This window comes from Staurois parvus, unplaced genomic scaffold, assembly GCF_062004578.1.
Source record: "Staurois parvus isolate SC_StPar_1 unplaced genomic scaffold, SC_StPar_1.0 ptg000185l, whole genome shotgun sequence".
NCBI classification, from domain to species: Eukaryota; Metazoa; Chordata; class Amphibia; order Anura; family Ranidae; genus Staurois; species Staurois parvus.
Window position 1 is genome coordinate 2,019,274 of NW_028317981.1, and position 27,000 is coordinate 2,046,273.

General features: G+C 43.5%; 1 protein-coding gene across 1 annotated transcript in view; it reads left to right on the plus strand.

Annotated features, from left to right (window-relative positions):
• Positions 1 to 618: 618 nt before the first annotated feature.
• The window catches only part of LOC149462139 (phosphatidylinositol 4-phosphate 3-kinase C2 domain-containing subunit beta-like), a gene marked incomplete at its 3' end in the record, with an annotated part of 97,978 nt that continues 71,596 nt past the window's right edge, over positions 619 to 27,000 (plus strand). Inside the window, exon 1 of the mRNA XM_089677377.1 lies at positions 619 to 774. The remainder of the gene's footprint in view (positions 775 to 27,000) is intronic.

Below are 27,000 nucleotides of genomic sequence, written 5' to 3' on the forward strand. Positions count from 1 at the left end.
TATGACTAAATTTGAGTTTATTTTTTTATAACAGAAAGTAGAAAATATCTTTTTTTGCCAACATTTTTTCTTTTTTTGTTTATACTACAAAAAATAAAAAACCCAGAGGTGATCAAATACCACCAAAAGAACGTGTGGGAAAAAAGGACATAAGCATTGTATGGCCACGCAATTACCTGTTGTACTAGCGCAGTGGCGAACAGCAAAAAATGGCCTGGTCAGGAAGAGGGGAAAATCTTCCGGGGCTGAAGTGGTTATAAAATTGGATTTAATAGTGGAAGTTGTCATTATTGAAAACATTGCCAGGAACAAAACTTGAAATCATAGAGCTGCATCGCTGGCAACTATACAATGAACACATGCAAACTGTTTCCGGTTTAGTTCAGCCTGTTACGGAATGCAGAAGTTGTGTTGACAGAGGTCGTTGCCAATGCATGTTTCTAATTGAGGTTACATTGGATGCACACAATGCAGCAGGTTTCAAGGCTCTCATTGGTCCCCGGATGTGAGCTGGAATGGCTTCGTGAGTGTTCCTCATTGATGTGCAAATGAAGCAGGTCGCTGTGCTAGCATTGGCCAGTAGATGGCGATAGTGCTTTTGAGTCATTCTATTGTCTGTTGAGTGCATCACTGTGCACTCCTTGTCTTTAGCACAGCTCATGCACATTCAGCTTCCTTTCACTAACAAGTCGGGTAACATCTTTGTGGAAAATCTCCTCCATTTTAGGCTTGATCCCTGAGGGGTTCGGCGTGGTTTACCGCAGCGGGGAGAAGGTGAGTGGATTGTGGCAGTAGGAAATCCCCCAGGGCCAGCGACGATCCAGTGTTTTCTATGGCCAGTGCAGCTCGTCTGCCTTTGCTTTCGGTTCAGGCACTGCTGAGCTGTGTGGTAGTGATTTCATATCAGGGCGAGGTTGTACTTTGTATACAAAATGTGCAGATTGGATCAGACAGCAGCAACTGTCACTTTAGTCAAACCCCTCTCTCTGGATCCATGAGTTGGGGGAAACGTACAGGCACTAGTTTCTAACCAAATGGGATGTGTATAGCATTTTTGTTTTGATGTAGAGCAGAACTATAGGCAAACCTTTCATTTTTTTTTAAATTGGATAAAGTAAGGGAAGATTATAACTCCTGTCAGGTTATTTTTTTTTGTCAACTGTTTCCTATTGGGGAGATCTCCCTTCACTTCCTGTCTTATAGCCAAAACAGGAAGTGAGGTGAAAGCCCTCCAAAATGTGGGATTCTCTGGTTGTCCCCAGAAGCAGTGTCCTTATTGGAAGAGTTCTCGTCTACGTCGAGAAGCCTAAATCATGTATTTTCTTTTCACGTTCAATTATAACTGTAAACAAAAGAAATAGGATGAATGATCCTAATGGCTAATACACATAAGGCCCCATGTACACGGGACGTTTCTGAATGATGGAAACTGACTGCTGGAAAACGTAGATTAAAAAAACGTCTGTTTAGCCGCGTTTGCACAACGCGTTTATGCATGTTTGCATTTAGAAGCGTTTTTTTTAAAGATAAGCACAGGAGAACCTCCAAAATGCCCAGAATGCACTGAAATGTGGGAAATTATTAACCATTTCAGACTGTTTCAGAGAACTACACACAGTATAAGCAGAGACAGCAGTATTTGTTGAGATAATTAGGTGTGAGTTGCTCATTAACATTTTTTTTGTTTCCAAATGTGGGAAGGTGTCTGCTGGAATGAGTCATTAAGGTTACCTGGCAAGGGGGGGTCTTCATGAGGAATTTGAGGTGTAAATGTTCAATAACATATCTTTTGTTTCCAAGGGTGGGAGAGCTCTGTGGTGTGAATTGTTCATTACAATGTGTGACAAGCTTGGTAGAAACATCCTGTGTTCAGTGTTTTGTCCATCTGAGCACTTTGAAAACTCTTTGCATGCATTCTTCATGATGAAAAAAGGCTCTGGACAGCATTGGGAACTGGAAAAGTAAAAAAATTGTAAACAGCAAACGCTTATAAACATGATTTGCCACGTTTAGCGATTTGTTTGAAACGCTGATAAAATCGACGTCTGAACACAAGTTTGTTGCGTTCAAAAAAAGGACTGTAAACTCAACTGCCTGTAATCGACTGTAAACGAAGATGAGTACACATGGACACATAGGAAAACATTAGGGTGAGTCCAGGGGCTGCTGAAAAAAATGCTGAACAGCTCCTAAACGTGAGTTTATCAGCTGCAGTGTACATGAGCCCTAATGAGAAAATTGGACGAAAAATACAGATTTTGGAGCGATCGTCTGATAATCTAAGAACCAGTCACGACAGTTTGTGCAAAATTATCAAAAGGGACAAGCATGAAACTTTTTCTCGAACAATAACGGAACAAACTGGCAGTACTAGGTTTGTTGGTTCGAATCCCAACCACAGCACCATCTGCCTGGAGTTTGCATGTGCCTGCGTGGGTTTCCACACTCCAAAGATATGCTGGTTGGTTCCTGTCTAAATTGGCCTTAGTGTATGTATGAATGTAAGTTAGGGACTTTAGATTGTACGTTCTTTGAGGGTAAGGGACTGATGTGAATGTACAAAATATATAAATAAAAGCACTGCAGAAATTGACAGAGCTTTATAAATAGCTGTATTAGAAGTAGTAATAATAATAAACGATTTTTATGTAATCAGTAATCTGGAAAAAAAAATCGAACAACCAAGACCATGTGTGCTGGGAAATGAAAGAATACATTACATTACAATACAATCACAGGCGTTGTATCCTATCTTCGAATTTTTGTAACTCTAGTAACCTGTTTTTGATATGAGACTAACATGCAAAAAAAAGATGGGATGATCATTTGTCCGATATTCTCATCGTGTGTACTTAACCACTATGCCCTAGCTGTACACATATATGTGGGCTCTTGGCAGGTGGGCCTTAATGCCATATATGCGGCCCTGTATAACCAACTTACTACGCTGAGAGCGCGCTCCCAGCATGGTAGCCGTCAGGGATCAGTAAGCTCCCAATGCATACTTGGCATCAGCGCTTTCTGACCATGTGACCGCTGTGAAAGTCAATCATAGTGGTCACATGATCCAAATGCTTGCCTCCACCTAGAAGCTCTTAAAGGGCCAGGAGGCGTCAGCTGGCAGGGGTTACCAGGGGCACAAATCACAATAAAAACCTGACAGGTGTTTGAATCCCTCTCTACTTTTGCCTGTAGGCCCCTTTTACAGGAGTGCTTAGTTTTGTCAATTTTTTCATCCATCCATTGATGGATGAAAAATGGACATCAATGCATCTCTATGGAAAAACGGATGATTATCTGTTTTTTTTTTTTTGTAACAGATCAAAGCCTTATTTTTGTTTGGATGAAAAACGGATGACAATGGACTGTTTTTGCATCTGTTTTTGCATTGGTAGTGGATGTAAAAAAAACTGATATAAACTGTTGTTTTTTTTTTTTCTTTGAAAAACCGTGACTAAACTGATGAAACAGATGAATTGCCTTAGAGCTGGTTTGCATTGCAACCTAGAATTGGCACCTGCACACTTTTAAAGTGCATTAGTTTTCCAATACATTTACTTTCATTTTGAATGTTTTTGTGTGTTCTGTTTTGAGCTGTGATGCATTGTGTGCTTTTTTTTTTTTTCTGTGACATCACCTCCTTCGTGGCTGCTGATTGAACGTAATGTGGAAAAACCTGTGCTGTACATAAAAGCTATTTGTTGTGGATATTTTTTTTTTCTTGAAATGTGTGACCTGCAGTTTATATTTTATCGCAGTTCTGCACATTATCCCAAAACTGGGGCAAAACTGGCAAATTACACCATGCTTGTTTAGGTGCCATTCAACGTGGTGCGATTCTGCTGTGATTAATCACGCTGCAATTGTGCAAAAGAAGCTCCTGCTCCCTTTTTGGGCAACAAGCACTGCACGATCTGGCATGCTGCAATTTATCCTGGCAGAATCACACCATGTTTTACATGCCATAGAAAATGAATGGCACTTGAACAAGCGTGGTGTGATTCGTCAGTTTCACAAAGTGTTTTGGAATCGTGGGCACAATCGCAATGATTCTGCTTACAATACAAAACGGCAAGATGCGAACGGAGCCTAATGCGTTCTATGCATTAAGGTAAAAAACCTTCTTGGTGCAGCTCCCCCTTGTATAATTACCATGAGAGAAGCGGCCATTGGCTTCTGCTGCTGTCAATCAAAGCCAGTGAGCCAATGAGTGAGTGGAGGACAGAGCCAAGCTATGCTCTGTGCATGAATGGAGGATGTTCATTCACAGGAGTGCAGCTTGAGAGCAAGCCTGCTCGGATGCCCCCATAGCATGATGCTTGGCGGGTGGTGAGCCCAGATCTCCAGCAGGGGGCCCAAAAAAAAAGATGATTAGGTCTGCTCTGTGCAAAACCCTTGCACAGAGCAGGTAAATATAACATGGTTTTTTTTCTTAATTAGAACCTTTAGAATCACTTTAAACTTTTATTTATTAATTACAGGTACTTATATAGCACTGTCAATTTACGCAGCACTTTACATATACATTCACATCAGTCCCTGCCTTAAAGTTACTTACAGTCTAAGGTCCCTAAGTCATGTTCATACATACACATACTAGGGCCAATTTAGTCAGGAGCCAGCTAACCTACCAGCATGTTTTTTGGAATGTTGGAGGAAACCGGAATACCTGGAGGAAACCCACGCAGGGAGATCATGTATACTCCAGACAGGTATTGCAGTGGTTGGGATTTGAACCGATGACCCTAGTGCTGCTAGACAGAAGTGCCTATTGTTAACAATCGCATATGTGTTACTGTGCAGCGGGATTCACTGTTTAGCGCTGTTACAATAATGCATTGCTTAATGTCACCACGGCACATAGGTATGAACAATACTAGTTGAAGGCAGTGTTACTTCCTTTTGCTATTGCATTTTTGGTTGTGTTGAGCATTGGCGTTCAATGCACTACCATGGTTCTGCTGTGAACCAGCCCTTAGGCCTCCTTCACACAGGTGATTCCATGCATGTGACAGATTTCAGAGGCAAGACTCAGCAGATTCAGAGAGTGTGGCTACATGCAAACCATGATGGCTCTTCACAGCTTGTCATTATATTGTACAGGCTTAGCGGCCACTGCTGTCTGCGTAGACCTGTCATCCTAGCGGCATTGGAATCTAGTGTATGAATGTAGCCAGCCCGCTTTCAAACAAGCAGCAAGAGGGTCGTAAAAACAGCTGCATTTTTTTCTGCCCCTCAGCTGCCCACCTAAATCTTATCACAGGCCCAAAGCAGTTTTTACTCGGGCTGAACATTTGAACAAGTGGCACCACCTGTCAAACTCCCCTATTGAGATCAATGGAGACATGTCACAACTGCGGGCAATACGATTCAGATGCTAACTTGCCCTGCAGATCCAGCATTGTCCTGCTGCAATTCTCAGGTTAGATGCAGCAGCCTGGGTCCCAGGTCACCGGGACGAACTCTTTATTCAATTGTAGTCTGCCTCTTATGGGTTCAGGCAGTTGACCTCCAGTCATGCATGCCAACTCCACCTACCAGCCCCTGTGATTCCCTACTCATGCAGTCTCCTGGGATATGTGACATTGTATCCCAGAAGGCTAAGGGAGCATGGACATGTCATTCTTGCTTAGGCAAGAATCGCAGTGGGGTTGGGCAAAAATAGTAAAAAAATTTTTTTTAAAAAGTGTTGATTTAGGAGGGGTAAGGAGCTGGGGAGGTAAAGGTCCGCTTTAATGCAAGAATATATATCCATCATTTTTTACCTTAAAGGATAGTTCACCTTTGGAACATGTTACACCCATTTTCAGGCTCCTTTGGACAAAAAAAAATTGATGCACATTTTTTTTATCTGCAAAAAATGTGCATTTATTATTTTTGTCCAAAAGGTGAACTTATTGTTTAATGCATTCCTTGCATCAAGGTAAAACATGTTTAGGCATACTTTTACTTACTTGAGCCCTCATTCAATCAAACTCTTAACCACCTAGCCCCATCCAGCCTCAGCAGCTTTCAGTCTCTCATAGAGGTTTACAGGCTGATGGCAGTGGGGCTGGACAGAGTGCCCGTGCCTTCCACCTGCATAAAAACACCATGCATTGGGGCTAAATGCCTAACTTGCATGAGACATATTTAACATGCACCTTGCTCATGCAGGTAGAGCAACTGGTTTGCTTAATTAATGCATTCTTTAACTGAACATGTTGCTCAGATTGGCCAAACAGCTTACACAGCAAATGGTATCCACTTAGCCACTGTGCTGCCTATAATTTTCAGCCAATAGTTTTTTTACATATTCCTAATTGTGTAATTGGGGGATATTGATCACACCAGTGCCTTGATCTGCGTTTTAGCACAATTGTAAAACATGGATCAGTGGAAGGATATCTGAAAAACTATTTCCAATGTGTCCTATTCACACCATAACGCTGCATTGACCTGCATTGCTCTAAAATGCAGCATGTATACATTTTAGCGCAATGTAACAGATGTAAGCGGATGTCAACAACAATGCACAGGATATCCTGTGAAAATGCAGTATGCTTGATGCTTAATGCATGCTAAAATTACATAAAAAAATGTATGTCAACAGAAGTCAGTGCAATGTACAATGGATATAAAAAGTCTACATACCCCTGTTAAAACGTCAGGTTTCTGTGATGTAAAAAAAAATGAAACAAAGATAAATAATATCAGAACTTTTTCCACCTTTTTAATGTAACCTATAAACTATACAACTCAATTGAAAAACATACTGAAATCTTTTGGGGGGGACATAAAAAACTAAAATAACATGGTTGCATAAGTGTGCACACCCTCTTACAACTGGGGATGTAGCTATGTTCAGAATTAAGCAATCACATTCAAAATCATGTAAAATAGAAGTCAGTACACACCTGCCATCATTTAAAGTGCCTCTGATCAACCCCAAATAAAGTTCAGCTGTTCTAGTTGGTCTTTCCTGACATTTTCTTAGTCGCATCCTACAGCAAAAGCCATGGTCCGCAGAGAGCTTCTAAAGCTTCAGAGGGATCTCATTGTTTAAGGGTATCAGTCAGGAGCAGGGTACAAAAGAATTTCCAAGGCATTAGAAATACTATGGAACACAGTGAAGACAGTCATCATCAAGTGGAGAAAATATGGCACAACAGTGACATTTACCAAGAACTGGATGTCCCTCCAAAATTGATGAAAAGACGAGCTGAAAACTGGTCTGGGAGGCTGCCAAGATACCTACAGCAACATTAAAGGAGCTGCAGGAATATCTGGCAAGTACTGGCTGTGTGGTACATGTGAAAGTTTGCAAAAACACATCTGAAGTCTCCCAAAAGCATGTGGGAAAATGTGTTCTAGTCTGATGAAACCAAGGTTGAACTTTTTGGCCATAATTCCAAAAGATATGTTTGGTGCAAAAACAACACTGCACATTACCAAAAGAACACCATACCCACAGTGAAGCATGGTGGTGGCAGCATCATGCTTTGGGGTTGTTTTTCTTCAGCTGGAACTGGGGCCTTAGTCAAGGTAGAGGGAATTATGAACAGTTCCAATACCAGTCAATTTTGGCACAAAACCTTCAGGCTTCTGCTAGAGAGCTGAACATGAATAGGAACTTCATCTTTCAGCATGACAATGACCCAAAGCATACATCCAAATCAACAAAGGAATGGCTTCACCAGAAGAAGATTAAAGTTTTTTGGAATGGCCCAGACCTGAGTCCAATCGAAAATCAGGAAATGCCCTCGCAATCTGACAGATTTGGAGGGTTTTTCCAAGGAAGAGTGAGCAAATATTGGCAAGTCAAGATGTGCTATGCTGGTAGACTCCTACCCAAAAAGACTGAGTGCTGGAATAAAATCAAAAGGTGCTTCAACAAAGTATTAGTTTAAGGGCGTGCACACTTATGCAACAATATTATTTTAGTTTTTTTATTTTTACTTCCACCTAAAATATTTCACTTTGTTGTTCAACTGAGTTGTACAGTTTATAGGTTACATTAGAGGTGGAGAAAGGTCTAAAATGATTTATCTTTGTCTCATTTTTTTTACATCACAGAAACGTGACATTTTAACTGGTGTGTAGACTTTTTATATCCACTGTAAATCCATTTTTCATACATAAGTCAGTATGAATTGGCCCTAAATACATTCTGGTAGTTGTTCTTCCTTCTCATCTAAAGAAAGTTGGGAGGTATGAATTAATGAATAACTTCATAATAAATACTGTTGGCACTCACATGACTAGCCTTTTTGAAGAAATGGATTTTAAAATATTGTGCATATACTGCTTAAATTGGCTTCCCCGAGATGGTAAATGTGGCTGCTAAACTCTTTTTAGTAATCCTAGGGTTGTAATTTCCCTGGAATCCTCTGCCTAAAATCATTTTCATCATTCTGTTGTTTTAAACAGCCAGCACCTTGGCTTTTGAAAATCTCATTTTAGTAATTCTTGCTTGGCATAGCAGTTCCCATCTGACGCAATAAAATACAATTAAGCAGTGTGACAAAATGGAGCAGGCATGCAGTATAAGCTGAAGTTTGCCACCCCTAATGCTCATTTGCATGCAATAATGTACCTGTGTAACAAATGTTATGGCATACAGTGATGGATGCCCTAAGTCAAAATGCACACGGGACGTTTTTACAGCGGCTGTTTTTGGATTTTGACCTTTTTTGCTACAGCCAGTAAACTCCCCAGCATGTTATCCTATGTGTCCATGCACACATAGACTGTAATCAATGTTTTTTAGCAGGGGCGTTTTTTGGCTGGGAAAAAAAAATCCGGAACTAGTGGGTTTAGCTGGAAAAACGCTCTAACGCTGAAAAACACGGTAAACCGTGGCAAACTGGTGTTTTTTGGACGTTTTTTCATGCAAACGCAAAAAAAATGGCGCTAAACACTAATGCAAAAATGCTAAAAACTGCTGAAAAATAAGTTTTTAACGTGACTTTACACAGCTAACTTTCCCAAGCGTTATTAAAACGCCCAGTGTGCATGAAGACTAACACTGCATATCAGCATGCATTTTTTTTTTTTTCTTTGTACAAAGGGGAGGGACTTTTTAGACCTGGCTGAAGCAAGCAAGAAACAAAAATATTTTTTCGTACAGGACAGAGGTTTATTTGTTGCTACCTTCAGGTGACCCCCATGTAACCCCTCCCACTGACAGTTATTCTCAGTTTTTTGCTTAGGTGATGGATGTCTACTTTGGTATTGGAGGGGATTATTGTTTTTTTTTTGTTTTTTTACTTCTGTTTTCCTGCTTCAACTTGGATACGCACGAGTCTTTTCTGGCTGCTTCTGGATTGGTACCCTATGCATGACACTGGTATCGTACCTCGAACCCACCTTAGAGATGGAAAACATGGGTCCAGCCTGTAAAGTCACTTCCGGCACTGGACCCTGCATTTAGCACATCTCCTTGGCACACTGCATCACGTGGAGGGAGCCACAGGGTGCTATACAGGGCCAGGATATTGGCTATCCATGCTACGGTGACCCAGTCCCTGAAGACCTTTTTGGGGGGTATAACCTTTCAAAGCATGTGAAGCAGGGAAGCCGCATTCCCCCTTAAATATGTCAGCCATGTTATTGTGCTGATTGGTAAATAGGGGCCTGTTCCCTTTAAATTTGCCTCTTTTTGCCCCCTTGCCATCCCTGTCCAGCTCTTGGTGTGCATTTGGGACTTGGCTTTGTTTTTTACTTCTATATTTATGTTGTAGATATATATATATCTATATCTCTATTTAAAGATGTAAGAGATAAGGCAGATAACAAGAGCGCAGAGTGTAAAACTGACATTTCTGTTTTCAGCACTGTAGGAAGCTGCATTGTTCTTCCCTCGCCTCCCAATTTTAGTTTGTGCTGATTCACTGAAAGGCCTACTGTAACTGCTTGTGCACTCTGAGTACTTCTCCTCTGACTCTCTAGCCACGTACCTGCTTCTAAGCAACAGTTCTGGTGCCAATTAGAAAAGGTGAATATTTGCTCTGGATCTGCAGTGCGACTGTACTGGTTCCTCAGTTTTTACATAGACTAGGAATGGCAGTTTTGTACAGCCTATTAGCTCTCCTATTGGCTATAAGCCCTTTCCATAGCAATTTTAGTGAGCACCTCATTGCTCACTAAAATCTGTGCAGTTGAGGCTGAAGAGAAAGGAGAAATATCAAAAGTGAGACATCAGTTGATTTCACCCCCTTCATAAGGCAGTTGAAAAATGTAAAAAAACAAATAAAATATAATTAAAAAAAAGAAAAAACCATAGGAATAATTTTTAAAAAATGAAGGGCTCATTGATGTTTTTTGCTCCCTGAGGAACAGGAACTTTTCAGAGTGTATTTGACAGGTGATGAGGTGGTATATCGCCTTTGCTTGCGGTTGCAGGACGCTTGTGGCGCAGCTCTTTTCACTTGAGTAGGTCTTGTTTGGGGTATAATTTTTGCCATAGCTGAGAAGCATAACATCACGGCTGTGGCATGTGTACACCCTACCCAGCTGCCTCTGTTGCTAAAGAGAGTAACATTTGGTGGGTGGTAAAAATGCAGCTAAACTATGGGGTTTTACTGCTCCCTCAACCTCACATGTGAATGAGCCCTAAGGACTTATTCACACAGGTACTCTGGCCATTTGAATGAGTGAACTATTCATGTGGTTGGAGCTGCCTGTTTCTCTAAGGAGATTCAGCAGCTGTACAAACACAGCCGCAGGTCCTAATTTCACAGGTGTGCAGGCATAGGTGAGTGGCCCCAAATGCACACTCTGTGTTCAGGGCCATACACCTGGACCTACATGCCTGTCAAATTAGGACCTGTGGCTGTGTTTGTACAGCTGCTGCATCCCAATAGTATAATACAGTGTGACTGAGCACAGCTTATAGTTGGCTCAAGCCAAATAAACCACTGATTCACAATGTACAGGCCACAGCACCCATGTGGATGAGACCCAAGACCTCATTCACACACTGAACTTTATGAACTCTACAGTTTTATCTTTAGGATTTAGCAGGAATTTTGTTGTATTTTGTGCCCATAATAATGATTTTAGAGTAAATAAAATTTGATTTACTCAGGGGCCCTGTCAGGTAGGATGTACGGGTACCTGTGATTTCTAACAGCAGCCCTGGTGGGCCTTGTTGATACCTGCTTGCCATTTTTTCCCCTGCACTAGTGATTTTTATGTTTTGCGGTGGGCAATTGTCACTTTCAGTTTGTGGCACTGCCACTGTCTCTTCATTGTACCTCGGGTCCTCACAATAGTATTGCCCCAGTTCTGATTCTTTTTTCAGTCTTGGGGTGTCTTTCAGGGTAATTATATTGTGGGCTGCCAGGTTGACTTATGCAGGCCATAGATGGGGAGAAAAACGGCAGATTTTTCTTTTAAAAAAACGAAAATTCGGTTGTTCAAGCGGCCGACGTTACCATCAATGGTAAAAAAAAATCGGCCGATCCCTTCTACAGCCGGCAAAAAGTGTCCCTGCAGAGAGCTCCGCTATTTCTGACAGTTCTCTGACAGTTCCTTCACATTTACAGCGGTTGAAACATTGTATCTATTTGTTTCCATTTAGGATACAGATGTTTTTATTCGGAAACAAATAGATACATTGTTGCAACCGCTGTAAATGTCAAAGAACTGTCAGAGAACTGTCAGAAATAGCGGAGCTCTCTGCAGAGACACTTTTTGCTGGACTGGAATTCTTCTTATTTTCATCCTACTTCTTCTTCTTCTTCATCCTCATCCTCTTCTTCTTCTTCTTCATCCTCATCCTCTTCTTCTTCTTCTTAATCCTCATCCTCTTCTTCTTCATCCTCATCCTCTTCTTCTTCCTCATCCTCTTCTTCATCATCTTCATCCTCATCCTCTTCTTCTTCATCCTCATCCTCTTCTTCTTCATCCTCATCCTCTTCTTCATCCTCATCCTCTTCTTCTTCATCCTCATCCTCTTCTTCATCCTCATCCTCCTCTTCTTCTTCTTTTTCTTCTTCATCCTCATCCTCCTCTTCTTCTTCTTTTTCTTCTTCATCCTCATCCTCTTCTTCTTCATCCTCATCCTCTTCTTCTTCTTCTACATCCTCATCATCTTCTTCATCCTCGTCTTCTTCATCCTCTTCTTCTTCATCCTCGTCCTCTTCTTCTTCATCATCCTTATCCTCCTCTTCTTCTTCCTCATCCACTTCTTCTTCATCCTCATCCTCCTCCTCTTCTTCTTCTTCCTCGTCCTCATCCTCTTCTTCTTCATCCTCATCCTCTTCTTCTTCATCCTCACCCTCACCCTCACCCTCATCCTCTTCTTCTTCTTCTTCTTCTTCTTCTTCACCCTCTTCTTCTTCTTCACCCTCTTCTTCTTCTTCACCCTCTTCTTCTTCATCCGCATCCTCTTCTTCTTCTTCATCCGCATCCTCTTCTTCTTCTTCATCCGCATCCTCTTCTTCTTCTTCATCCGCATCCTCTTCTTCTTCTTCATCCGCATCCTCTTCTCCTTCTTCATCCGCATCCTCTTCTTCTTCTTCATCCGCATCCTCTTCTTCTTCTTCATCCGCATCCTCTTCTTCTTCTTCATCCGCATCCTCTTCTTCTTCTTCATCCTCATCCTCTTCTTCTTCTTCATCCTCATCCTCTTCTTCTTCATCCTCACCCTCTTCTTCTTCTTCATCCTCATCCTCTTCTTCATCCTCTTCTTCATCCTCTTCCTCTTCTTTTTCTTCTTTTTGTCTTCCTCTTGCAGGTCACTGCTCATGCGCAGATTTTTTATCGGCAAAAAATCGGCCGATTTGCCCACTAATTGCCGCGAAAATCGGCCGATCGGCAAAATCGGCCGATTTTTTTTCCAACTTTACAGAAAAAAAAAAACGGCCAAAATCCCGAAAAACGGCCGACCAAATAGCCCACTAACGATCGGAAAATCGGCCTTTTTTATTTTCGGCCGAAAAATCGGCCGATTTTCGACCCATCTATTGCCTGCATTACTCTCGAAGGATCACTCTGTCCAGGCTTTGAATGCCAGCATACAATGGACTGTGAAGAAACTATAGAACTTTGGGTGGATCCTTAACCCTCAGAAGTCCTCGTTAGATCTACTCATTGTCCTGTGGGATTGGTTCTGAACACAAACCAGGCCTGGGTTTTTTTTTCCCTCAGAAAAGATCAGGTCTCTTCACTCTCAAGCATGGATACTCCTTTCCAGATGGCACCCCTTGGTGAACTTTTTCATGATTGTTTGGACTGATGGAATCCTCATTTGAGGCACTTTATTATTATTATTATTATTATACAGTATTTATAAAGCGCCAATAGTTCGCTCAGCGCTGTACATTACAAAAGGGAGACAGAACATGTGACAGAACAATACCAATACAATGCAAGACATGAGGGGATCAAGGGCCCTGCTCTTTCGAGCTTACAATCTAGGAGGGAAGGGGTGGTGGCACAGGAGGAGATAGCTGTGGGGGATGGAGTGGTAGGAAGAGTGGAGGAGGTCGGCAAGTTAGCAGGGGGTGGGGTAGGCTTCCCTGAAGAGATGGGTTTTCAGGGTGCGCCTAAAGGAGAGGAGAGTAGGTGATAATCTGATGGGTTGGGGCAGGGAGTTCCAGAGGATGGGTGACACCCTGGAGAAGTCCTGGAGGCGGGCATGGGAGGAGGAGACCAGGGAACTAGAGAGAAGGAGGTCTTGTGAGGAGCGGAGTGTGCGTGCTGGGCGGTACTTGGATATTAGGTCAGTGATGTAGTTCGGGGCAGTGTGGTGGACAGCTTTGTACGTCAGCGTTAGGATTTTGAATTTGATCCGTTGCGCAATCGGAAGCCAGTGGAGGGATTGGCAGAGGGGGGTGGCGGAGACAGTGCGGTTGGAAAGGTGAATGAGTCTGGCAGCCGTGTTCAGGATGGACTGAAGAGGGGATAGCCAGCGGCGAGGCAGGCCAGTGAGGAGGGAGTTGCAGTAGTCGAGTCGTGATATGATGAGGGAGTGGATGAGCTGTTTAGTGGTTTCTGGGGTTAGGAACGTGCGGATTTTGGCGATGTTGCGGAGGTGGAGTCTGCACGAGTTTGTTAAAGATTGGTCTTGGGGCTGGAAGGATAGGTTGGAGTCCAGAATGACACCCAGTACTCTGGCCTGCAGGGCGGGTTTGATGGTAGCGTTGTTGGATGTGATGGAGAAATCAATGGGGGGTGGTGTCCGGGCTGGGGGGAAGACAAGAAACTCGGTTTTGGAGAGGTTCAATTTAAGGAAGTGGAGCGACATCCAGTCTGATATGTCGCTCAGTAGGTGTGTGATTCGGACTGAGACCAAGGGGGTGAGGTGGGGGGTTGAGAGATAGATTTGTGTGTCGTCGGCATAGAGGTGGTAGTTGAAGCCGTGAGAGTGTATGAGTTGGCACTTGCTTAAGCCCACTTCTACTCCAGGCCACTGCAACGCAGCATCCTTCCTGCCTGGGACAGATGGACTCAGTCTCTAGACCAGTGATGGCGAACCTTTTTGAGCCCGAGTGCCCAAACTGCAACCCAAAACCAACTTATTTCTTTCAAAGTGCCAACACTGCAATGAAACCTGAATATCGAGCTTTTGGTTTAGAAAAAACAACTCGTACAGTAGTGCAAACTAATTAACAGTACAGGGATGACCAGAGACTGCGGACAGTACAGGGATGACCAGAGACTGCGGACAGTACAGGGATGACCAGAGACTGCGGACAGAGTACAGGGATGACCAGAGACTGCAGACACAGTACAGGGATGACCAGAGACTGCAGACACAGTACAGGGATGACCAGAGACTGCAGACACAGTACAGGGATGACCAGAGACTGCAGACACGGTACAGGGATGACCAGAGACTGCAGACACGGTACAGGGATGACCAGAGACTGCAGACACGGTACAGGGATGACCAGAGACTGCAGACACGGTACAGGGATGACCAGAGACTGCGGACACGGTACAGGGATGACCAGAGACTGCGGACACGGTACAGGGATGACCAGAGACTGCGGACACGGTACAGGAGATGACCAGAGACTGCGGACACGGTACAGGAGATGACCAGAGACTGCGGACACGGTACAGGAGATGACCAGAGACTGCGGACACGGTACAGGAGATGACCAGAGACTGCGGACACGGTACAGGAGATGACCAGAGACTGCGGACACGGTACAGGAGATGACCAGAGACTGCGGACACGGTACAGGAGATGACCAGAGACTGCGGACACGGTACAGGAGATGACCAGAGACTGCGGACACGGTACAGGAGATGACCAGAGACTGCGGACACGGTACAGGAGATGACCAGAGACTGCGGACACGGTACAGGAGATGACCAGAGACTGCGGACACGGTACAGGAGATGACCAGAGACTGCGGACACGGTACAGGAGATGACCAGAGACTGCGGACACGGTACAGGAGATGACCAGAGACTGCGGACACGGTACAGGAGATGACCAGAGACTGCGGACACGGTACAGGAGATGACCAGAGACTGCGGACACGGTACAGGAGATGACCAGAGACTGCGGACACGGTACAGGAGATGACCAGAGACTGCGGACACGGTACAGGAGATGACCAGAGACTGCGGACACGGTACAGGAGATGACCAGAGACTGCGGACACGGTACAGGAGATGACCAGAGACTGCGGACACGGTACAGGAGATGACCAGAGACTGCGGACACGGTACAGGAGATGACCAGAGACTGCGGACACGGTACAGGAGATGACCAGAGACTGCGGACACGGTACAGGAGATGACCAGAGACTGCGGACACGGTACAGGAGATGACCAGAGACTGCGGACACGGTACAGGAGATGACCAGAGACTGCGGACACGGTACAGGAGATGACCAGAGACTGCGGACACGGTACAGGAGATGACCAGAGACTGCGGACACGGTACAGGAGATGACCAGAGACTGCGGACACGGTACAGGAGATGACCAGAGACTGCGGACACGGTACAGGAGATGACCAGAGACTGCGGACACGGTACAGGAGATGACCAGAGACTGCGGACACGGTACAGGAGATGACCAGAGACTGCGGACACGGTACAGGAGATGACCAGAGACTGCGGACACGGTACAGGAGATGACCAGAGACTGCGGACACGGTACAGGAGATGACCAGAGACTGCGGACACGGTACAGGAGATGACCAGAGACTGCGGACACGGTACAGGAGATGACCAGAGACTGCGGACACGGTACAGGAGATGACCAGAGACTGCGGACACGGTACAGGAGATGACCAGCGACTGCGGACACGGTACAGGAGATGACCAGAGACTGCGGACACGGTACAGGAGATGACCAGCGACTGCGGACACGGTACAGGAGATGACCAGCGACTGCGGACACGGTACAGGAGATGACCAGAGACTGCGGACACGGTACAGGGGATGACCAGAGACTGCGGACACGGTACAGGGGATGACCAGAGACTGCGGACACGGTACAGGGGATGACCAGAGACTGCGGACACGGTACAGGGGATGACCAGAGACTGCGGACACGGTACAGGGGATGACCAGAGACTGCGGACACGGTACAGGGGATGACCAGAGACTGCGGACACGGTACAGGGGATGACCAGAGACTGCGGACACGGTACAGGGGATGACCAGAGACTGCGGACACGGTACAGGGGATGACCAGAGACTGCGGACACGGTACAGGGGATGACCAGAGACTGCGGACACGGTACAGGGGATGACCAGAGACTGCGGACACGGTACAGGGGATGACCAGAGACTGCGGACACGGTACAGGGGATGACCAGAGACTGCGGACACGGTACAGGGGATGACCAGAGACTGCGGACACGGTACAGGGGATGACCAGAGACTGCGGACACGGTACAGGGGATGACCAGAGACTGCGGACACGGTACAGGGGATGACCAGAGACTGCGGACACGGTACAGGGGATGACCAGAGACTGCGGACACGGTACAGGGGATGACCAGAGACTGCGGACACGGTACAGGGGATGACCAGAGACTGCGGACACGGTACAGGGGATGACCAGAGACTGCGGACACGGTACAGGGGATGACCAGAGACTGCGGACACGGTACAGGGGATGACCAGAGACTGCGGACACAGTACAGGGGATGACCAGAGACTGCGGACACAGTACAGGGGATGACCAGAGACTGCGGACACAGTACAGGGGATGACCAGAGACTGCGGACACAGTACAGGGGATGACCAGAGACTGCGGACACAGTACAGGGGATGACCAGAGACTGCGGACACAGTACAGGGGATGACCAGAGACTGCGGACACAGTACAGGGGATGACCAGAGACTGCGGACACAGTACAGGGGATGACCAGAGACTGCGGACACAGTACAGGGGATGACCAGAGACTGCGGACACAGTACAGGGGATGACCAGAGACTGCGGACACAGTACAGGGGATGACCAGAGACTGCGGACACAGTACAGGGGATGACCAGAGACTGCGGACACAGTACAGGGGATGACCAGAGACTGCGGACAGTACAGATGACTGCTGACCTTTGGGGAGCGAGGGGGAGCGGGTACCTGAATTTGACAGGTACCCGCTCTTACTTCCGCAGAGTTTTTTTATCTTACCTGTTCCTTTATCCAGCCGCGCGCTGTCTTCCCGGCTTCTGTAGTGTGGGCGCTCGTCGGACAGCCGGATGCCCAGTGCGCATGCGCGAGAAGCGCTGCGCTTTGTGATTGGTCCGGCGGCTTCTGGGATCTGTCATGTGTCCCAGGTACCGCCTTACCATTCACAAAGAGCACTGCTTCTTGCGCATGCGCACTTGGGACCCGGCTGTCACGCACACTACAGAAGCCGGGAAGACAGCGCGCCGCTGGATAGAGGGACAGGTACGGTCCCACTGCAGAGCTGAGCGGCCGGTCCGGTATTCTGACACGGCGGCGGTGGAAATACCGGACCGGCCGCTCTATATTCGCTCCATAAGACGCACTGACATTTTCCCCCCTTTTTTGGGGGAAAAAAAGTGCGTCTTATGGAGCGAAAAATACGGTATTCTCCTGGCGTGCCCACAGATAAGGCTCGGCGTGCCGGCTGTGGCACGCGTGCCACGGGTTCGCCATCACTGCTCTAGACCGTCCCGTGTGTCGGTCTCTCTCAGCCCTCCTCTCTCTGACTTGGTGGATCTCTGATCCGGTGTGTGAGTCAGAAGTGTTATTTTTTTTTTCTTTGTCTTGTGAGATTTTTATGACAGATGCCAATCTGTTGTGCTGGGGATATTGATGATTCAGGGAATCGCGTTGGTGGAAGAATTCAAACTTCCCATAAACATTTTGGAGCTCTGAGCAATTCGACTGTCCCCTTCAGCACTGTCTGAACTTTGGTGACTTCAAACACAGATGTCACAGATCCACGGTCGCCGCCACCAACAGACGACAATCGCATGACCGCGACTAACAGTAATACGTCACGCCCATGGCATCAGACCCCAGACCTTCTCACCAAACTCGTGACCGAAGGACTGGCCGATCTAAAAGCGCGATGTGACGCACGTAACAAGGCCCCACCCAGCTGCACCCTGCACAGCGATTGTCCAGCTAATGGGCTACAATCGGTGCCTGCAGCCTGAATGCGCTTGTTACTGGGTCGGGTTAATTACACAACTAACCCTCTGTCTGCCACCACCGTCTCTTGTAATACAGAGAAGACGGAAACTCTTATCAAAATACACTATAGTGGTTGAAATATGGATCTATATAGCACGGCCCGCGGACCTGCTATACAGAAATATAACACAGTAGCGTCTCTTCAAAAGACAGGAATTCGTGAATTGCAGGTAAGCGCTTAAAAACAGTTTAACACTTTCAGAAAGAAAGATTTATTACTAAAAGCGTCAAACAGTTGCAACAAAATATTTACAAAGAGATGTCACAAAAATATAAATATAGGTATACAAAGACACAGCAAAGAGATAATTAGGAAGAAAATTACAGGGTTAAGTTACTTGCCCATATGCCTGGGTTTGCAGATCTAAGTTGTAGAGCAGGGTGATTTCTTGATCTCCTTTTGTTTCGATGTTGCTGGGAGATCTCTGTGTGTGTCAAACTCTAACTCACTTGTCTCTTCTTAAAAGTCCCTCTCAAAGGGGGGGCTCTGACTACACGTTTTGGGAGTGGTCAGTGGGAAACTCTGTATTAACTACAGCTTCATAATACATGACATGAAACATACGGTTGACCTGAGGAATGTGCAATTACTCTGGTCAGTTTGATAATGTGTGGGCTTACTCCGTTTTGGGTCAATGCTTCCCAGCTCTCTGAAAAAGGCTGGCCTTATCAGAACGTAGGTGAGAAAGGTGACAGTTTTCCCAGACTGCTGGCGCCACCAGGGATGTCTTAACCTAGTTGACCTGCACCATCCGTCAGGAGATAACGTTTGCCTCTCAGGACTGGAAAGGGGGGATGTGAGGAATGATTGAGGAATACCTCAAATAACAGAAAAGAACAAGAAAAAGAAGAACTCCGCTTCCAGCTCTGATGAGCTAGTTTGTTACACACGGGTTCAGTCAGATGACGCCATGGCCTATATCAACCATCAAGGAGGCATCAGAAGTCAAACAACCAAAAAGGAAGTGGAATTGATTCTCCACTAGGGCCGTGGGAGTTTCTTGGGCCTTTCAGTGTGAAGCATGTGTTTAACAGATTAGTTTTACCAGGTTGTTTTCAAGCCTCCGGTTCTTTATTTTATTTATTATATTTTTATTAATTATGTCTTACAAAACAAACATTATTATGTAATTATCAATCATTATTACAATTTTTCACAAAACAAAGAAATAAAGGAACCCTCCATTCCCCTCCTATACTTCACTACCTTTTGCGTTTTCCAGTAATTTTCCCACTCACCTACTTTCCCCCCCTTTATATATTATATCCTCTTGTCATTATGTCAGTATATCCCTCCTACCTCTTATCCTTCTTCTACGCCATCAGTCCCACAAATCTGTGTAGTTTTAAACTCACACCATCTTTCCCAGATTTTTATACATTTACCCATTTTATCTTCTCCGTTATGGTATAGTTCTTCTTTCCTATATACAGGTGTACCTCCGTTTTACAAATGCCTTGGTTAAAGTAACTTTCGGTTTACGAATGAAAATCCATTGAAAATAATGCCTCGGTTTACAAATTCTTTACAAGTTTTTTTCACAATTCGAAGTGTATATCAGTGGCAATTTTTACATGCAATTGTCGGCTTTTTTTTTCCTTCACTATAGCTCACAGAATTAGCTGTCACTTTCCCTGGAGCTAAAGGAAACTGTTTCTTTTAACTCGGGAAATAAACTAAAAGGAAACTTTCTTTCTTTTAGCTGGGGGGAAAGTGGCAGCTGATTCTGTGAGCTATAGTGAAAAAAAAAAAAAAAAAAGCCGGTCATTACACTGACCTGAAGTGACAGCGACTTTTTTTTAAACTTTCTTTCTGACCTCCGGAACGGATAAATTTGGTTTTCAATGCATTCCTATGGGAAACCGCGTTTTTGGTTTACAAATTTTTCGCAATACGAAACATCCCAGAGAACGCAATAAATTTGTAAACTGAGCTACACCTGTATATATTCTACCTTCTTTATCCATTCCTTTTAATTTAGGGGTCTCTTGGGCCTTCCAAAATGTAGGGATCAACCCTTTTGCCTCATTAATATATGAGGTGTCATTGTGTTATATTGTTCCACTGTTAGGTCAGTATTATGGAATAAGCACACCCATGGGTCTTTTAATATACTCTCTCTCATAAACCCAGCTATTTGTTGTACCATCTCCTGCCAATATTCCTGTATTTTTGGGCACTCCCACCATATATGTATCATTTTACCCTCCTTGCTTATGGGCTCTACTATGTGTAATGGCCCCTTGGGCCATTCTAAATACTTTCTTTCTCTGTTGCTCACTCATCTGTGTTCTCAACTCATTTTCCCATGTATGCTGGGAGAGCTGGTTCAGATATCATGGTCAGTATCTTTATATATACGTGAAGTAAAGTGTTTTTGTATTCCATCTAAGTTCAACAATTGCTCAAATGGATATATATTTTCAAACCCTCTCAGTGGCGATATCACCAATCGTCTATCACATAAAACATATCCTTTTTTTGTTTCAACTCTTGTAAAGTGCCTATTTCCCCTTTGTTCATAATATCCTTTAACCGTGCATTCTTATCTTTAATCCAAATTCCTGCTATAGTGCTATTCCCGGTGGAAAAAAATTTGTTCCCTCCAGCGGTATTAATGGCGAGTTAAACACCCATCCGTTTTTGTTTTATGAGTTAAATCCCATAACCTAAATACCTTTCTTGTTAAAGAACTAGTATTTTCAGATCGCATACTATACTGTTGTGGAACCTAAATTGACAATTTTCAATTCTTTACAACCTATAAAGTGTTTGGAAACTTACTGTGCATAATAATTTGGAACAGTGCATTGGAAGTTTATGTTTAAAAAAAATACTGTTATCATTAGGAGGTCTGTTCAATAAAATGTGAATTGTACTCTTAATAGTTGATAACATGAGAATTATGCTGACTGTTATTTACATCAATTATTTAGGTAAATGAGAAAAATATAATTTACATAATAATTTGGAACACGGTGTAATTCACAGGAGAATCGTTGGGTAGGGATTGAACAAACGCTAAGTGAATCACAATTAGATAAAATTTTTGTTGTGTTTTTAGCATATTTACTGAAATCAAAAGCTATTTCAATGAAACTTTTAACAACATTTTAACTTTTTAAACATTTTAACAGGTCACGTTACATTTTAACATAGGACCCCTTATTTGATAGCAACTTCACAAGTCTTGCATCCATTGAACTTCTGAGTTTTTGGACAGTTTCTGCTTGAATTTGTTTGCAAGATGTCAGAATAGCCTCCCAGAGCTGCTGTTTGGATGTAAACTGCCTCCCACCCTCATATATCTTTTGCTTGAGGATGCTGCAAAGGTTCTCAATAGGATTGAGGTCAGGGGAGGATGGAGGCCACATCATGACTTTCTCTCCTTTTATCCCCATAGCAGCCATTGATGCAGAGGTATTCTTTGCAGCATGAAATGGTGCATTGTCATGCATGAAGATGAATTTATTACGGAAAGCATAGTTCTTCCTTCTGTACCAGGGAAGAAAGTGGTCAGTCATAAACTCCACATACTTTGCAGAGGTCATCTTTACACCTTTGGGGACCCTAAAGGGGACGGCCAGCTGTGTTCCCATGATTCCAGCCCAAAACATGACTCCACCTCCGCCTTGCTGACGTCGCAGCCTTGTTGGAACAGGGTGGCTGTCCACCAACCATCCACTAGTCCATCCATCTGGACCATCCAGGGTTGCACGGCACTCAGGACTGTTTGAAAATTAGTCTTCATGTATTTTTCTGCCCAATGCAGCCGTTTCTGCTTGTAAGCATTGGTTAGTGGTGGCCGAATAGAAGGTTTATGCACAGTTGCAAGACTATGGAGGACTCTACACCTTGATGTCCGTGGGACTCCAGAGGCACCAGCAGCTTCAAATATCTGTTTGCTGCTATGTAATGGCATTTTAGCAGCTGCTCTCTTGATCCGATGCATGGATCTGGCAGAAATCTTCCTCAATGTGCCTTTATCTGCACGAACCCGTCTGTGCTCTGAATCAGCCACAAATCTCTTAATAGTGCGATGATCACGCTTAAGTTTTCGTGAAATATCTAATGTTTTCATACCTCGTCCAAGGCATTGAACTATTTCACTCTTTTCGGCAGCAGAGAGATCCTTTTTCTTCCCCATATTGCTTGAAAATGGTGCTCTGCTTAATAATGTGGAACACCGTCCTTTAGTAGTTTTTCCTTAAATTGGGCTCACCGGCCAATCTAATTATCACAGGTGTCCGAGATTGTTTTCAGTGATCAAAAGAGCCCTGAGACACAATGCCGTCCATGAGTTAAACTGAAAAACAAAATATTTCATCTTTGTGACGCTTAAATAGAATTTGCATAATAATTTGGAACAGGGTGTATATACCCATTCCATTATTCATGATATTAATACTGTAAAATAATTTCTTTTAAACTCCGGCACATGTAAACCCCCGTTTATTTTATCTTTACATAGAACCTCATATTTCACCCTTGGTTTTTGTTTGCCCATATATATCTCATTATCATTAATTTCAAGACCCTAAAGTACTTTTGCAGTAAATATATTGGAAACGTTTGGAATTTATATAAGATTTTAGGCCGTATCACCATCTTCACTATATTTATTCATCCTATCCAGGAAAGTGGACCTTTTTGAGATTTTTCTCAGCTCATCTTTTATCTCGTTTTAATAATGGTATGTAATTTGTCTGATATATACTGCTAAGTGACGGGGTCAGCTTTACTCCTAAATAATTTAATTCTTTATCCCTTCAGGTAAAAGGAAATTTTTCTTGTAGTGTCTGTCTTTCTACTTTCAATATATTAATGTCCAATATCTCAGATTTTTAAAGGTTCATTTTAAAATGTGATAGTTCTCCATATTTTAATATTCTCATAAGGTTTGGTAATGTTACTCTAGGGTTCACAACATAAAATAACATATCATCTGCATAAGCGACTACTTTATATTCCACTTCTCCAATTTGAATTCCTTTTATATCTGCACTCTTCTGTATACAGGTGAAACTCGAAAAATTAGAATATCGTGCAAAAGTTCATTTATTTCAGTAATGCAACTTAAAAGGTGAAACTAATATATGAGACTCATTACATGCAAAGCAAGATAGTTCAAGCTGTGATTTGTCATAATTGTGATGATTATGGCTTACAGCTCATGAAAACCCCAAATCCACAATCTCAGAAAATTAGAATATTACATGCAATCAATAAAACAAGATTGCACATAGAACAATATCGGACCTCTGAAAAGTATAAGCATGCATATGTACTCAGTACTTGGTTTAGGCCCCTTTTACAGCAATTACTGCCTCAATGTGGCGTAGCGTGGCATGGAAGCTATCAGCCTGTGGCACTGCTGAGGTGTTATGGAAGACCAGGATGCTGCAATAGCGGCCTTCAGCTCCTCTGCATTGTTCGGTCTCATGTCTCTCAACTTTCTCTTGGCAATGCCCCATAGATTCTCTATGGGGTTCAGGTCAGGCGAGTTTGCTGGCCAATCAAGCACAGAAATCACACGGTCACTGAACCAGGTTTTGGTGCTCCTTTTAAGTTGCATTACTGAAATAAATGAACTTTTGCACGATATTCTAATTTTTCGAGTTTCACCTGTAGTTGCTAACAAGGGGTGAGAGTGGACATTCTTGCCTTGTTCCATTATACATTTCAAAAGGTTGCGATAATGAGCCATTGATCTTCACCGCTGCTGAAGGATGGCTATATAAAGATTTGATCCACTGAATCATCTTAGGTCCTAGTCCTATCGCCTCTATAGTACTTATCATAAATCCCCAATTTACCCTGTCAAACGCGTTTTCAGCATCTATTGACAGAAATATAACTGGGGATTTCTCCTTTTTGCTTTTTTGAAGGAGGAGCAATGATCTCAAGCCATTGTCTCTTCCTGGTATAAACGCCACTTGATCTAAATGTATCCATTCTGGCATTAGGTCTTTCATCCTACTAGCAATAACTTTTGCATATCATTTCATATCTTTTATTTACTAATGATATTGGTTTATAGCTGGCACAGATCCTTGCCTTCTTTAGGTATAATTTTGTGTGCCAACAACAACTCTCTTTATTTGCATTCCTTCTCCTAACGCATTCATATATATGCACATTTTCGGCACTAATTGTTCTTTGAATTTCCTATAGTATCTAACCATGTATCCATCTTGCCCCGGGCTCTTCCCTGCTACTGTACTTCCTAGTGCTACTTGTACTTCTTGTGTAATTGGTCTTTCTAACATTGACAATCTTTCTTCTTCTAATCTCGGTAGTGCTGCTGCTTCTAAGTTTGTCTGGGTTTTTTTTTATTCCCATCTCCCTCTAGCTCTTTTGGATTCTTAGAAGTAACCGCACATAGGGAACTGTAGTATTTTTGTAACACACTAGCAATTTTTTTAGTTGAATAAACTATTTCTCCTGTTTTTATTTCTAATTTTCTCTATACAATTTACTGGTTTCTTTTTCCATACTATCCTTGCCAAGTATTTTCCCGGCCTATTACCCCATTGATATATTTCTCTTGACACCATATTAAAAGCCCTGTTTGTCTCCTGTTCTATTAGATTACTTAATTCTTCTCTCTTTAATATTGTCTTTTTGTTGTACTTCAGATTCTATTCTTTTTTTGTGTAATTGTTCTAATTCATATAATTCCTCTGTTAGCATTTTTATCTTTTCCAACCGTTTTTTTTTCTGCCCCCCATGGAAATCCGGATACCTCTTATATACGTCTTATGGAATTACCATCCCGTGGCTATTGAGACACCCTCCGTTTCATTTAACTGAAAGAATTGCTCTATTTATTTTTGTATTCTTGCTTCCATATCCTGATCATGTATGAGTGTCTCTCATTTAGTTTGCATGCATGCGTTTTACTCTGTCCGCCCCCCTGCACACACACACTTTCAACCTCATTGTGACAGGTGCATAATCTGATAATGATGTAATTTCTATGTTGGATTTAATCATTGACTCCAGTAATCTTATCTTTTATCATTCTATAAACCAGTTTGGAATACAGTCAGGTCCATAAATATTGGGACATCGACACAATTCTAACATTTTTGGTTCTATACCACCACCATGGATTTGAAATGAAACAAACAAGATGTGCTTTAACTGCAGACTGTCAGCTTTAATTTGAGGGTATTTACATCCAAATCACGTGAACGGTGTAGGAATTACAACAGTTTGCATATGTGCCTCCCACTTGTTAAGGGACCAAAAGTAATGGGACAGAATAATCATAAATCAAACTTTCACTTTTTAATACTTGGTTGCAAATCCTTTGCAGTCAATTACAGCCTGAAGTCTGGAACGCATAGACATCACCAGACGCTGGGTTTCATCCCTGGTGATGCTCTGCCAGGCCTCTACAGCAACTTCAGTTCAGTTCCTGCTTGTTCTTGGGGCATTTTCCCTCCAGTTTTGTCTTCAGCAAGTGAAATGCATGCTCAATCGGATTCAGGTCAGGTGATTGACTAGGCCATTGCATAACATTCCACTTCTTTCCCTTAAAAAACTCTTTGGTTGCTTTTGCAGTATGCTTTGGGTCATTGTCTATCTGCACTGTGAAGCGGCTTCCAATGAGTTCTGAAGCATTTGGCTGAAATATGAGCAGATAATATTGCCCAAAACACTTCAGAATTCATCCTGCTGCTTTTGTCAGCAGTCACATCATCAATAAATACAAGAGAACCAGTTCCATTGGCAGCCATACATGCCCACGCCATGACACTACCACCACCATGCTTCACTGATGAGGTGGTATGCTTAGGATCATGAGCAGTTCCTTTCCTTCTCCATACTCTTCTCTTCCTATCACTCTGGTACAAGTTGATCTTGGTCTCATCTGTCCATAGGATGTTGTTCCAGAACTGAAGGCTTTTTTAGATGTCGTTTGGCAAACTCTAATCTGGCCTTCCTGTTTTTGAGGCTCACCAATGGTTTACATCTTGTGGTGAACCCTCTGTATTCACTCTGGTGAAGTCTTCTCTTGATTGTTGACTTTGACACACATACACCTACCTCCTGGAGAGTGTTGTTGATCTGGCCAACTGTTGTGAAGGGTGTTTTCTTCACCAGGGAAGGAATTCTTCGGTCATCCACCACAGTTGTTTTTCGTGGTCTTCCGGGTCTTTTGGTGTTGCTAAGCTCATCGGTGTGTTCCTTCTTTTTAAGAATGTTCCAAACAGTTGTTTTGGCCACGCCTAATGTTTTTGCTATCTCTCTGATGGGTTTGTTTGTTTTTTTCAGCCTAATGATGGCTTGCTTCACTGATAGTGACAGCTCTTTGGATCTCATCTTGAGAGTTGACAGCAACAGATTCCAAATGCAAATAGCACA